Source organism: Pipistrellus hanaki (genome assembly GCF_964339955.1).
Source record: "Pipistrellus hanaki genome assembly, chromosome: 10".
In the NCBI taxonomy this organism is placed as follows: Eukaryota; Metazoa; Chordata; class Mammalia; order Chiroptera; family Vespertilionidae; genus Pipistrellus; species Pipistrellus hanaki.
Window position 1 is genome coordinate 8,503,742 of NC_140512.1, and position 15,410 is coordinate 8,519,151.

At 43.6% G+C, this 15,410-nt stretch overlaps 1 protein-coding gene across 3 annotated transcripts in view; it reads left to right on the plus strand.

Annotated features, from left to right (window-relative positions):
• Positions 1–15,410, plus strand: part of PLEKHA8 (pleckstrin homology domain containing A8) — a 46,702-nt gene that overhangs the window by 1,973 nt on the left and 29,319 nt on the right. The gene's annotated exons all lie outside the window — the stretch shown is intronic.

The following is a 15,410-nucleotide window of genomic DNA, read 5'->3' on the forward strand; positions in this document are numbered from 1 at the left end:
CCTTTGTCTGAGCCGCCGGAGGGCGACGTGGGCGGGTGTCCCCGGGGTCGGACCACGGAGGCCGGTGCGGACCGGGGCGGTGTCCCCCAAAGCGCGTCCCTCCCCGGACAGTGTCCCCCGGGCTGTACGGACACGCTCCCCCGAGGGGCTGGGCTTGGGCCATCGCTGCTGCCCTTTCCCTTCCAAGGAAACCGAGGCAGTCCGGAGGCTTGGGGTGACCTGAGGGGAGATCTGGGTGACCTGAGGGGCGCGATGCCCTCGGGTTCATCGGGAGGGGGGCGCTGAATTCTGGCGGAGGAGCTGGTCTTTCTTTCATGGCCACCAGATGGGCTGGGAGGGTTCGGATCAGTGCTGGGAGTAACTTGTACTGCACGGGGTGGAGGCGCCGGGATATGTGGGGGTTTGGGGGGACTCGTTTTTAAGAAGAAGAGTCCCCGGGGCAGGCACTTGCGTCCTGCACCTTCAGAGCCATCTGCGTGCACACCTCGCTGGCGCCAGAGCTCCCTCTCAGCGGTGTCGGGCGCCCAGGTCTGCGCCAGGCTTTGGGTTTTCGCACTGAGCATGCCTGTCTGTTCTACAGACTCGGAAATGCCCACAGAATCAATGCCAACAGGAGCAGCTGTTTTCTTGCCCCGCGGAGCAGATCGGCTTAAAAACCGTAGCCCGCCCCTTTCCAATTTGTGGAAGGCTTCCTTCGCCTCCTGGAAAGGTCGTGACTGCTCTTCAGCTGGGAATGTATTCAGAACAAGCTGCTGCTGCTGCTGCTTCTAATTCTAATTCTTCTAATTCTTCTTCTCCTCCTCCTCCTCCTCCTCCTCCTCCTCCTCCTCCTCCTCCTCCTCCTCCTCCTCCTCCTTCTTCTTCTTCTTCTTCTTCCCTCCTCCTCCTCCTCCTCGTCCTCCTCCTCTTCCTTCTTCCCTCCTCCTCCTCCTCCTCCTCCTTTTCATTTGTGCAACCAGTTTTTAATAAATGCCTTCTGTGTGCTGGAAACTGTGCTAGGCACTTTTTTTTTTTTTGAATTATACTCTTTATTTATGGGACGTGAGTGAGGCATGTTTAATTCGAATAGCAACGCATGTGAAACCATATAAACAGTCCCATCTCTCTGAGTTAGAGTCAAGGACAGGTGTGTTCCGTCCTCGCCGACGGGACAGCCTTTTGGAGGCCGTGGTGTCTGGTGCTCTGGGTGCTGTAGGGCGCTGTAGCCGGGAGGACTCGGTGGCAGGTGACTTTAACGAGGTTGCACAGCTGAGTGCCCTGGTGGGTGTGCCCGGAACCTCTTTTCCGTGCATAGTGTGGCTAGAAATGAGTTTTTCTCCAAAACACAGTATGTAACCGCTGTGTGGGCTCGTGTGTTTCTGTCGCGGACACACCCTGATGTGGGGTGCCTGTGTCACATTTGAGGGGGGACGTTAGGAAGTCACTGTAGCAGCTACTCCCCTGAATCCTTGGAGAGTGTTGCTGATTTCCTTCACTGCCTGCTCCGAGCTGGGCACCCAGTAAGCGCCTTGCACAAGACAGACACAGCCCCGCCTTCCTTGAGCTTACACTGGTAACCAGCCTTTGTGGGGGAGGGGGGGACAGTCATTGGTAAGTGCTTAGACTCTTGTTCCAAGTGTGTGTCCTTTGGGGAGAGGGGAGAAGAGAGACTAGTCGGGTCATTGGGGAAGGCTTCTTGGAGGAAAAGATGTGAGCGAGCCTGAGTGGCCCATGGAAGCTGGCAGGTGACAAGGCCAAGGCCGAGTTGCGGATGGAGGCTGTAAGGAAGGACCTTGCAGGGAATGTCAGCGTGAAGGCCTTAAGCTGGATAGACAGTGAGTTTGAGGAAAGGAAAGGAGGCCTGCATGCTGGAAGGTGGAAGAGGGAGGCCTGGTGCTGCAGGGCCCCATCCGCCGGTTTAGACACTGTGGAGTGTGTGTGGAGAGAGAGAGATTGTTTAAAAGCTTAAAGCTTACCTTGGCTCCATTTCTTGTATTTTGTCAAATGTAGTTTGTTTGTGAGCTTCTCTTGCCTCTTAAATTAATGTGCATCAGTTACTAAAAGTTGAAAACATCATGCCTTGAGAATAACTTCCAAACTGCTTGCATGAATATGCCACTAAAATATTTTTTTAAAAAGGAAGAGGGGACCTTGTGCTCCTTCAGAGGAGAGGGCGGGAGGAAATGCTAGGGGTGTTTTCCTCAGCAGCCCTGAGCCATCCTGCCCGGGAGCACTGCACCTTGGATGTTCTGGGATTCAGTGTCACATCCTCTCTTTAGGTAGGAGATTAAACCTGCAGTGAAAAGGGAGTGGGTTACGTGTTTCACAAACACCTCCCTGTGGGAGACCTAGCAGCCAGGCGCTGTGTCTGACAAGCCCTGAAGATTAGCCCAGGGTTAGGCTATGCCCTGGGGTGAGGAGTGCTCTGCAGTGGAACATTAGTTAGGGCAGTGGTCGGCAAACTCATTCGTCCACAGAGCCAAATATCAACAGGACAACGACTGACATTTCTTTTGAGAGCCAAATTTTTTTTAAAATATATTTTATTGATTTTGTACAGAGAGGAAGGGAGAGAGATAAAGAGTTAGAAACATCGATGAGAGAGAGTCATCGATCAGCTGCCTCTTGCACACCCCTTACAGGGGATATGCCCGCAACCAAGGTACATGCCCTTGACCGGAATCGAACACGGGACCCTTCAGTCCCCAAGCCAACTCTCTATCTATTGAACCAAACCGGTCTTGGCGAGAGCCAAATTTTTTAAACTTAAACTTCTTCTAACGCCACTTCTTCAACACAGACTCGCCCAGGCCATGGTATTTTGTGGAAGAGCCACACTCAAGGGGCCAAAGAGCCACATGGGGCTCGTGAGCTGCGGTTTGCCGACCACCGAGTTAGGGAGTCGGAGACCTGAAGTCTCACCAGATCCATCACTGCCGCTGCCCTTTCTGAGCGTTAGTGTCTTCTCCCGTTAAAGGAGAGCTTTACTAGTTAATACCATAAAGCTTTTACCTGGATCCGCTCGTTTAATCTTCACCACAGTCTTAGGAAGCAGCTGCCTGTCTTGTTCCCATTTTCCCGATGAAGACAGTTGAGACTCGGAAAGGTAGAGGAAGTGGCCAAGCTCACACAGTAAGTGGCTCCCGAGTTCGTGCTCCATTGCATAATACGTTTAAAGGTCCTTCCTGCTCGGTCGTTATGTAAGTCTCGTTGATTCATACTGCGCCGATATTTAAAGCACGCTGACCTAGAATAGCAGGCTCTCTTTGGGTGAGAGGCGGGAGGGTTCAGGAGGGAGGAAGATGGCCCATGTCGTGCATACGTTTTGTCACAAGGATAATGTCTGCGCCGCCGTGAGCAGTCGCCCTTACAGTTTCAGGGCCCTTTCCTGCCCACTCAGCAGCTGCGAGGGCCGCTGCCCCCCCCCCCTCCCCGCCAGCTGTAGGCGGCTGAGCCCTCCGGCAGGTTAGGGCACAAGCACATCCCAGCCGCATTCCAAAAATAACAGAGCTCGCATCATGCTGACCAGATGGTTGCCGGAGGAGGTGCTGTAGTTTTGCTACCCCCGCCCCCAGGGGCAGGAAGGTGACCGGCCTGCACTTGTCCATGCGGTGGAACAATGTCCAGAGGAGTGTGGGCTGGGAGTGATCCAGAGCGAGATTCTCGTGGTCTCACAACCTCTGGTCAACCCTTTTGGTTGGTTGGTTTTTTAACATCGTTATTGAGCTAACGATTCACCTATCATAAATTTTGTGCATTTAAAATAGGCTAGATAGTGGGCTTTGCTATATTTAAAGAGTGCAGCCATTGCCATGGTCAATTTTAAACTTGCTTTAGCCCCAAAAGAACTCAGTACCCGTTAGGAATCAGTGTCTCCCCACCCCCTCTTCCACCCACTAATTTCTCTGTATAAGCTTGCTTATTCTAGACATTTCATAGAAATGGAATCATCGTTATGTGGTCTTTTGTGGCTAGCTTTTACCTAGGATAATGGTTTTGGGGTTCATCACAGTTGTAGCATGTCCCAGTACTTCACTCCTTTTTATTAACAAACCGTTCCGTTGTATGGAGATACCATTTGGTTATCCATTCACCCACTGAGGACATTTGAGTTGCTCCGTTTTTGATTTTTGTTTTTTGGAGAACTTACAAACTTTTCCAAAGTGGCCGCACCATTTTACATTCTTATCAGTAATGAAAGCAGATGCCCATTTCTCTACATCCTCACCCAGACTTGGTATTGTCTGTCTTTTTCATTATGTCCATCCTAGGGAATTGAAGTGGATTTATGTTTCCCTAGTGACGAGGACATTGGTATCTTTTCATGTGCTTATTAGCATGTGTATATCTTTTTTGGAGTAATGTCTGTGCACATCTTTTGCCTGTTGGTTAATTGAGCTTATTTTTCCACTGTGGCATTGTAAGAGTTTGTTATTTTGGATACGAGTTCCTTATCTGATGTGATTTGCAAGTTGTTGTTTTTTTATTCTATAGAGTGTATTTCACTTTCTTGATAGTATCATTTGAGGCACAAATGGTTTCAATTTTTATGTCCAGTTTATCATTTTTTTTTATTTCTTGTACTTTTAATGTCACATCTTAAGAAACCATTGCATAACAGAAGGTCATGAGGATTTACTCCTGTGCTTTTTCTAAAAGTTTTTATAGTTTTATCTTTTCTCTGTAAGTCTGATCCATTTTAAATTAATTTTTGTGTGTGATATAAGGGTATATTCTTTGCACTTAGATATCCAACGGTAAACTCTCATTCATGCTTTCATTGGCAGCATGGGCCAGTGTTTTTGAATGCCTAAGTGCTAAAGGTTGGAGTCAGAAAGCACGGAGTTCAAACCTCTGCACTGCTGCTTTCTAGTGCTGACACCTTGAGCCAGTACTTAATCTCCCTGAGCCTGGGTTTAAAGGAGACAGTAAGAATAATAACTAGGTTTGTTATAAATATAAAATGGAAAACATATGTACCTGCCTTGTACATAGTTTACTTAAGGGTAGGTCAGTTGGATGGTTATTAAATGATGATGCCAGGAAAATTCAGTTTATATGCATTGTCTGTAGCTCTGTGTGGCTTCTGAGGGTATATATATATATTTGTAATTCCTTAAGCCCTCCTTTTGGAAGTGGATGGGCGTAACTTATAAAGGAACAGATGCACATGAACATTAGAATTTTGTCATTGACTCTGTAGTCTTAGGACAGTCTATTTTTTTTTATTTTTTATTTTTTTGGATGAATGGTGATAACAGATCATGTAATTGTGTGAAGCACTGGTCTGTACATTTGTTTCCAACGAAAACTAATTAATATTTGTTAAGGAACATGAGAGATGATAGACTAGAGCCCCATTGGCACTCCATCACAAGCAGCACCAGTCTTCCCATTGATTCTGATGTGTGATGACGCTGGAGATGTTAGGAGTCATCCATGGAGTCTTATGCCATTGAAGTGGTCTGTGGACTGAAGAAGCCTGGGAACCATTGCTCTCACACTGTACTCCCAGGGTTTAATCTGTACCATTACTTTCATCTTGTTTAGATTTGAGCAAAGTCGGTTAAATTCCATTAGGAATAGATTTGAGACAGACAAAAAAGAAGCAGGCAATGGAGCTATGGTTGGACACAAGACAGATGAGTGAGACAGCAGGGAGGGTGAGTGCAGAAAAACACCATGATGCTCTGGCATTTCTCCCTCTGGATCCATTTCAAGTTGGAGGATGTGGCAGTACCAAGAGAGATGGGGAAGTGGATAATATCTATAGGGTTGGCCAGAGGGAGGCCTGACCTTTCTCAGTATCCCTATCACATCAAAGGAAGGATCTTCATGTCCTTCCAATAGAATTGTTCCTACGTAATCCAAAACAAGCATGTTTCCACCTTGATTTTTAAATACCAGGGGAATCATTTCAACAATTTACCTTTAACATCTTCTAATAGTCCCCAGTCAGTCAATCAGTCATTCATTCATTCACATAAGCCTGAGCATCAACATCTTACCAGACCCTGTGTATGGGGTATTGGGGACACTTTCTTGAGTAAGTCATGATCCTTGGTTTCAAGGGAGGTCATAGTCTATTACCGATAGAAATTTTACTCAACGATGAAAATACTCTTCCCGCTAAATTAGTGATTTCAACCTTTAAGCTTTTCTGTGGTTGCCCGAGGCTATGGCTTGACAAGGTTGAGAGGGATGACATTGCACATACCTGGTCTCTAGCTGCAGGTAGGTATCGTCTGTCACTCTCTGGTGTCTTTACTTGAATTAAAAGACAAGTTTCGGGCACCCCTGACAGATTGGAATGTTTATAAAGAAATTGGTCATCCAGTTTGACATCACATCACCTAATTTCTGCCTCTGCTGTCCAATATATACAGTTAGGATGGAGACCAGCCATTAACTTCTAAGGCCGGTATAAGCAGCCAGAAATTAGGAGAGAAGAAAGTAAGAATAGGAGGAAGGTGTAAAACTGGTCCAAGGAGACAGGCATGCCTTTGTCAAGAAAAATGTAGAAAATCTTTTCCAGGAGTGTCTGGGAAAATCTCATGGAAGATGTGGGATCAGAGGGCGGGTGGAATTGGCCTGGACAAAAGGGGGAAGGAGTGGGAACAGAAGGGCCCTCAGTAAAGAAGCCAGCGGGACCAGTAGGAGAGTTCTTGTCTGGGAGCAGGAGGAAGTACTCCTGTTGTTGGGATGGGATTAGATGAGTGAGCCAGGCCAGGTCTGAGAGTACGGCCGGAGTCACTCGGGCTTTCTAAGTAGGAAGAACGCGCACGTAGAAAAGCACATGGGGAAGATTCAGCTGGCTGAAACATGGTAATGGAGGGGGCAAAGCTGAATTATGGGAGCAGGGGAGAAGGCAGGCATTATCTCCCACTTCACAGATGAACAAATTTAAGCTCACAAGATAAATAAGTAACTGAGACTCATGCAGCACATAAGTATTGAGCCAGGCCTGTCCTTTCCATGACTTCCCGCTCTATGCCCCAGGGCAGCACAGTGGAATGCTGGGAATGGCGTGATTCACCTGGAGGGGTAGGGGCGACTTGACCTTCCGGTTTGGAGCTAGGATGGTAGAAAGATGCTGGATTTGTTAAGAAATGTATAGTCAGAAGAAAGATGACATGTTAAACCTTAGATACTCAGTTTAGTCCATATCTCTCAGTTTATAAATTAGAAAATAATGCCCAGAGGAATTAAGTGACTAAGTGATGTGGTCAGGATGATACATCTGGATGTTATGAGTTTGAACTTGAACCCAAGTTTCCTGTCTGGGTTCCCTTGAGTAAGGTGTTAGTGGGACATATGAGAGGTGTGGCCTAGAACAAATGAATATAACAAGTAAATATCCAGTTCAGCAGCTTAGAGCACACAGGAGAGGCGACTCAATGAGGCACTAACAGTAGGTTCTGAGAATTAGATGTCTGTTCACCATCTGTACGCTGATTCCCCACTGGGCTGTCACTTTGAGGGCTGGGACCTTTTCTACAAATCGCCAAGCCTGGCAAATTATAAAGTGCTCAAAAAATGTTTTGTGAATTAACTAATGGTAAATGAAGAAACGTATCGCTTAACGAGTGCTTGGTCACTCTCTGTTGCTGTTAGGAGTCTCTTCTTCCCTGCTCCCCAGCTGCGGCAGACTGTAACCGCGGGCCTGGCGGAAGAACCCAAGGCTTTGCTGTCCACGATCCTGTCCGGAGCTCCCCCAGGGGAGCTGAGCTTTGGGCTAGAGCTCCTGGGAGGTGGAGTATGGCTGAGCACCCAGGACTAGAGAGTGGGAAACACCAAGGCTGTGGAGGTCAGGGGTCAATCATTATGCTTTGCTTCAATTAGAAACAGTAGGTTTTGCCCAGCCAGTGTGACTCAGTAGTTGAGCATTGACCCATGAACCAGGAGTTCACGGTTAAGAGCATGGTTTCAGGCTCCATTCCCAGCAGGAGGCATGCAGGAGGCAGTCAGTCCATGAGTCTCTCTCATCAATGGTGTTTCTATCTCTCCTCCCTCTCTCTGAAATCAATACAAAAATATTTTTTAAAAATACTTGAAAAGAAAGTGGTAATTTTTCTTTTGTTTTTTTACTTACTAACATATGTATATAACATTGATAATACTATAACCACCATATAATGTATGAACACAGTAACTATAATTTATGGTGAACAAACTAAGTCTTGACTCATCACTTCAGAAAGATCATCAATCCTATCAAGAAATTTAATCTCACTTTATTTTTTTGACATTAGTTACAATCTTTTGAAATAGGTTTTGTAAAAGAATTGAGTTTCCTGTTACTTTTATTAGATAGGTTTTCAGGTTTTGAAAGCCAAAAGAGACCACTAGAGATTATTAAGCTCATGCTGTAAATCTACAGAAAAAGAAACTAAAGCCTGAAGAAGTTAGGGACATATTCACGCCTTTTGCTTCTCCCTTTCTATACCTGCTTAATTTTTTAAAAATATTTTATTGATTTTTTACAGAGAGGAAGGGAAAGGGATAGAGAACTAGAAACATCGATGAGAGAGAAACATCGGCCAGCTGTCTCCTGCACAGCCCCTACAGGGGATGTGCCCGCAACCAATGTACATGCCCTTGATTGGAATCGAACCTGGGACCTTTCAGTCCGCAGACCGACGCTCTATCCACTGAGCTAAACTGGTTTCAGCAATATACCTGCTTAATTATGGTTATGATTTTTTTACTCCTTCAGTTGACAAAAAAGCACCTTGCCTTCACCTTTTTCTTTACTTTTGGCTTACTTTTCTACAAATGGGTTTAAATGGCCCTTTTTCATGTTTTTCTGCATTCCAGCAGCATTTCATTATGGATTTTTTAAAAATTTACAGTGTGTGAATGTTGTCCTCCTATTCTGTTACAGTACAATTGTAAACTGGTTTCCCCTAACACCTCATTGGGAAAAGCCTTGGAGGAACTTGGATGGGTTTCCAGGCAGAGGGATGCACGCTGGCTGACATGTCACTGAGTGGGCATCCTACTAGGTGTTCTGTTTAAAAGATGTAGGAAGCCTACTGTAGCCTCTTTTTCCACTGATTATAACTAAAAATTTTGAACAAAGTACTAAAAGCAACAATTTGATCATTCTGAAAAGTAAACCATAGCAGGCAGACTGGGAGGGAAGACAAAACTTGAATGACCAACATGATAAAGATGAATACTCTTGAAACAAATGAAAAGGTAGAGATTCTTGGAAGAAAAATATAAACTACTTAAAAAGAACTGGACAGTTTAGAACTAAAAAGAATGGTATTTGAAATTTTAAAAACTCACTACGTGGGCTCAGTAGAATATAGATGACACAAGAAAGAATTAGTGAACTTAAAGATAAATCAATAGAAATTATCCAGTCTGAAGAACAGAGAGGAAAAAAAAAATGGGGATAAAAAACGAGAATGAAATCACAGGAATCTGGGGGACAGTAATGAAAGGTCTAATATTCTGGCATTGGGTAAAGGAGGAGGGGAAAGGAGAAAGACACTAGTACTGAAAAACTTCCCAAATGAGGTGAAAACTACAAATTTACAGATTAAAGCTGCTCAGCAAATCCTAACCAGTATAAACTCAAAGAAAGAAATACCCACACACATCATAATGAAACGGCTGAAAACTGTAAAAATCTCAAAAGCAACAAGAGTACAAAGACACAATGCATATAGGGAAACAATAATTTAAATATCTGGAATTGCTTATCAGAGAAAATGGAGACCAGGAGACAGTGAAACAGCATCTTTGAAGTTCTGAAAAACCCTAGCTGGTGTAGCTCAGTTGATTGAGTTGTCCCATTTACTGAAAAGTCTCTGGTTCAATTTCCAGTCGGGGCACATACCCAGTTTGTGGATTGGAGCCTTTGTTCGGGTGCATATGGGAGGCAACTGATGGATGTTTCTCTCTCACATTGATGTTTCTCTCCCTCTCCCTTCCTCCTTCTCTAAAGTCATTTTTTTTTTTTTTTTAACATATTTAAGCCCAGCCATTGTGGCTCAGTGGTTGAGTGTCGACCTATGAACCAGGAGGTCATGGTTTGATTCTTAGGGCACATGCCCAGAGTTTTGGGCTCGATTCCCAGTGCAGGGTGTGAAGGAGGCAGCCAATCAATGATTCTCTCTCATCATTGATGTTTCTCTCTCTCTTTCCTCTCCCTTCCTCTCTCTGAAGTTAATAAAAATATATTTTTAAAAAACGTATTTAATAAAGTGCTAAAAGAAAAGAATTGTCAACAGAGAATTCTATATTCAATGAAATGCTCTTCAAGAGTTAAGATAAAATAGCATCCTTAGGTAAAAGAAAACAGTAATAAAGAAATGTCTAAAGCAGTTCTTTAACCTGAAGGGAAGGATACTAGGGGAAACTTAAAACATCAGGGTTGGACGAGCTTAACTCTGCCACCTTGAAAAGAGTGTTCTGTGTCTTTAATAGAAGTAAATTACAAACCAATGACAGAAAGATGTGGAAATTCCCAAATATTAGAAAAATAAACAGTGTACTTCTAAGTAACCCATGGGTCAAAGAGGAAGTGTGTAAGAAAATTAGGAAATATTTTCTATTTAAAATGAAAACCCAACAGTGGTTGGCCTGGGGTAAAGTGTGGAGACAGAGCTTGACTACAAGGAGCAGCACAAGGGAATTTTGAGGGGAAGATAATGGGATTGTTCTGCATCTTGATCATTATGGTGGTTAGAGAACTGTGTGCTTATCAAAACAACAACTCAGGACTATTCACCAGAAAAGAAAGTTATTATTGTGTGTAAATTAAAAAATAAATATTTTAAAATTTTTTATTTTTATTTTTATTTATTTATTTTTTTTAGTGGTGTATTTGGATGAGCTACTTATCATAAAACTATTGAGTAAAAAAAAGGGATGTGACAGTATGACTCACAAGTAAGCACTCTTGGTTTGGATCTTTAAAGGAATAAGAACATCTTTATATAGAAATTTTGATTTAAAAATCATGACTGGCCAAAACTGGTTTGGCTCAGTGGTAGAGTGTCAGTATACGGACTGAAAGGTCCCAGATTCAATTCCGGTCAGGGGCATGTACATTGGTTGTGGGCACATCCCCAGTAGAGGGTGTGCAAGAGGCAGCTGGTCGATGTTTCTCCCTCATCGACGTTTCTAGCTCTCTGTCTCTCTCCCTTCCTCTCTGTGAAAAATCAATAAAATATATATTTTTTTAAAATCATGACTGATGTGGAATGAAAAAGGAAGAACATATAGTGCAAAATTAGCATAAGTTATCTCATTTCAGATTCAAATATAAGTTCATTGTTTTGAAAAAAATTACACTCATTGGAAAAAAACCTAAATCTTGCAAACATTTCCTGTTAATTCAGTAAAAGGCATTTGCACCATGTGAGAAAAGAATAAGCTTTGGAATAAAGTCTCCAAATCTTTAATCTCTTTGAATAATGTTTCTGGTTTTCAGAGTATAAGATTAACACTTCTTTTATTAAGTTTATTCCTAAGTATTTTAATTATTGATGTTACCATAAATGGAATTATTTGCTTAATTTCATTTTCTAATTTTTCATTCCAACTGTATGGGAATGCAATTGATATTGTTACTGTCTCAATTAGCTATCTAATATTAATAACAGGAAGGAGCAAAGGGAGGGCCAGACATTATAAGCCTGGTCATCCGGGCAGCTTTGCGAGGAAGCTGCAGTTTCACACTCCCCAGGGCACCACCAGTCCATTCCCGCACATCACTGGAGGAAGGTGTCCAGCAAAGGGGAGAACGGGCATATGGGCAGTGAAGTCAAGGTGGCGTAGGGAAGAGGCTCGTCTGTCAGTGGAGCTGGGGAACCATGGGCTGGCTAGAGGGGTGAAGCCACTGCAAATGTGTGGAATCCTAAAGGATTCATTGTTTGAGCTCCTAGTTAAAATCCCAAAGTCACTTTCTCAGTCTTGTTCCTCTTGCTTGCTTGCCCTTGAATTCGTTGCTCTGTGACTCATGCTGGCCTCCCATGTGGCCCTAGAAGGCCCATGCCCACGGCCATGCAGACCCACACGCAATGGCCTGCAGCTGGGAACACAAGCTATCCACCCAGATGTTGGACTGGACTTCAACATGGAGCAGGCTCTGGGCAGTGGCTTTGATTATCACTCTGCTGAAGACAAAATGGGACTTCTTCCTTGGTGGGAAGAGGGAGGTGGACTTCGGAGGAAGAGTCCCTTAATCTTACATCATCGATAAAGCTTTTCACAGTACCTCATCCGCCCATGGGGGCCTACGGGAATTCTTGTTCCCACAGCACCCCAAGCTGCCCACTTCCTCCAGTAACAGATGGGGACATAGAAGGGACCCCACCGATAATGGTATTTGTGTATTGGTCTTATATCTTGCAACCTTGTTAAGCTTATTAAATTATTTTAATAACTTTTTAGTGGATCACTTAGGGTTTGTTTATGTTTTAGTATTTAAGAGCATGTTTGCTAATAGAGGTAGATTTGCTTCTTCCTTTTCAATTTAGATACCTTTCATTTCATTTTGGACCCCACTGCGTTGGCTAGTACCTGCCCTTATACTAGGGGGAAAGCACCCAGTGTTTTGTCATTAAGTGTAATGTCCCCTGTGGGGTTTTTGTAGATGCCTTTTATCAGGTTGAAGAAGTTCCCTTCTGTTCCTAGCAGAGCATAAGTTTGGCCTGACTCTGCCTTTTTGTTCTCCTCAGGCCCATCTGGAGTGGGTGATGCACACCTGCTCTGTGGGGCCATCTTTTTTATACAGTTTTCTGATTCTAATGCTAATCTCGCCCAGAGATACCCGCACAGATACACCTAGAAATAATGCTTTACCAGTTATTTAGTCATCAGTTAGCCCAGTCAAGTTGATCCATAAAATTAATCGTCCTGTATAATCAAGGTAATTGCAGATGAACTTAAGAATTAATGGTCTCTTTATCATCCATATCTCTTTTCTCATGCAATTAATTCATCGTTCCTGAGCTATGTGAGCTTCCCAGGACTAGACACCATGAACACTGTGTCGCCAGGCTACTCTGTACTCTCCACGGCTCTGTCTTTAAGTGACACTCACATATGTAATGAGTTTGGGACTTCTGTGGTCTCCGTATATACCTTCTGAAATTCGAAGAACTTCGTGCTTTAAATAAAAGTTTTTCTTTGTCATGGTTTTTGTAATTACAATCTACAGCAAGCATGTCAAACTCAAAGGCTAATGCTGGCCAATAAACAAGTTTGACATGCTTGATCTACAGTCAGCAGTCACAATGTACTGAACTTCCCTAGCATAATTATAACTTCGAGATAAATACTGCAGCTGTTACAGGAAAGTTTCTGTTTCGGTCACTGTAATTGTTTACCAGCTACTTTCAGAACTTACTACAGCTGTTCTGTATGTGGTGCGGAGGGGAAAGGGGCGGTAACATTTTTCAGGTTCCTGTAAAGTAAACCTAGTTTAGTACCACATTATTTTTCTTAATTTTTAGACTTTTTTGGGGGAAAAAAAAGGTTTTTATTGATTTGAGGGAAGGAGAGAGACAGGCAGACAGACATTAACCGGGACATGTGCTCTGACTCGGAATTGAACTGTAACCTCCTGGTTCATGGGACAATGCTCAACTACTGAGGCACACCGGCTGGAAAATTTTTAGACTCCCCCCCACACACACACATTTTAATACTCTGAAGTCAGGAAGCAGCTTAGCCTCAATGTTTCACTATGGCTTATGCAGGTTATTTTTTTCTTTCCTGTGACACGTGAAATAATGATATATCTTAAAATCCTTAGTGTGTGGTGGTTAATATTATGTGTCGACTTGCCTGAGCCAGAAGGTGCCCAGACATTTGGCCAGACATCACGCTGGGAGTTATCTATGCGGGTGTCTCTGGATGAGAATGACGTTTGAATTGGGAGATCCAGTAAAGTAGACTGCTTTCCCTAATGTGAATGGGTCTCATCCAATCAAAGACCTAAATTGAACAAAAAGGCTAAAGGGGAACCTTTCCTGCCTTCGCCTGAGCTGAAACATTCATCTCTCCCTGCTTTTTGATCGGATGGAAACACTGGTCCTTCAGGGGCCCCAGGCCTGCTATCTCTTGGACTGGAATTACCCATCGGCCCTCCTGAGTCTCTAGCTTGCTGATTGCAGATCTTGGGATTTCTCAGCCTCCAACATTACAGGAGCCAATTCTTTATAACAAATATGTAAATATAGTGACAGCAATAGAGACATACATACGTGCTATTGGTTCTGTTTCTCTGGAGAACCCTAATACAGATGGGGTTCTAAATTTAATAAAATTGAGTGTATCCTCAATTCCTGCTCAAAAATCATGGTGGTTGAACTGTAGGTGAGAAGATGTGACTCTTCTATACAAGGTCAGTATTCTAGAACTGGGGCTTGGGGATGATCATGCCATCTCTGTAGCAGTTTAGAAAGACACAGGTTTCTTCCCAAATCTGCTGTGTACTTCCTGTGTGACCTTCCTGTGTGTATAGGGATTGGTTTCCTTATCTGTAAAGGAAGCTGGTTGGATGGGGTCATTTCAAAGTCCTTTTCTATTTCTCAGGTAGGTCAGTTAATCTACCTGGAATTGGTTTCTTATCTATAAATGTGCTGGTTGGACTAGGTGATTTCAAAGTTCTCTTCCAAATCTCAGGAGTTGTTTCTTCTGTCTCAGTGAGGGGAGGAGGCCTAAGATGTAAATATCTGGGTTCTCTTGCACAGGGCCAAAACATCACCATTAGTGTCTGAGCCGGGAGTGCCGATTCTCTGCATCCTGACAGAGTCTGATGATCCCTGTAGTTTCCTGGGTTGTACTCTTTGTGCAAAGAACAGTAGCTTTCAAATTAGAGTTTCCATAGAATTTGTAGTCAAGGTTGGGAATCATCACCTTCTGAAATAAAAATTAATGAGTTGATCCCAAGAGATTCGCCAGCCAGTAACTGACTTACATTGAGATAAGGCCACAGGGCTGCGTACATTCATTATAAAGAAAATAATGAGACCAGCGTAAGCTATAGCTTTAGGAAGGATTACTTCTCTTTGCTGAGAAAGGCTTGTACGGCAGGATGTTTCAGTGACTGCTATGAACTACTGGAGGGTGAATGTTGAGAGTTAGTATTAACCAGCTTTGTTTACGAAGGTGAGAGACATGGTAACTTGGCAGGCCTGAGTTTTCTGATCCTAGAAAAGCAGACAGGAGATTTGACTTCGGGTAGTGAACACAAATACAATATACAGTACGTAGATGTATTTTCAAGTTGTATCCTTGAAACCTATGTGATTTTATTAACCGATGACATCCCAATAAATTTAATAAAAAAGTAAATATGTAAAAAGCAGACCTGATGAAGTAAACAGTGAGTGGAACATTTCAGCTGCCACCTAACTCCTGCGCTGAGCTTAGATTTGGTGCTGACCCTTTAGCCTCGTGATTAC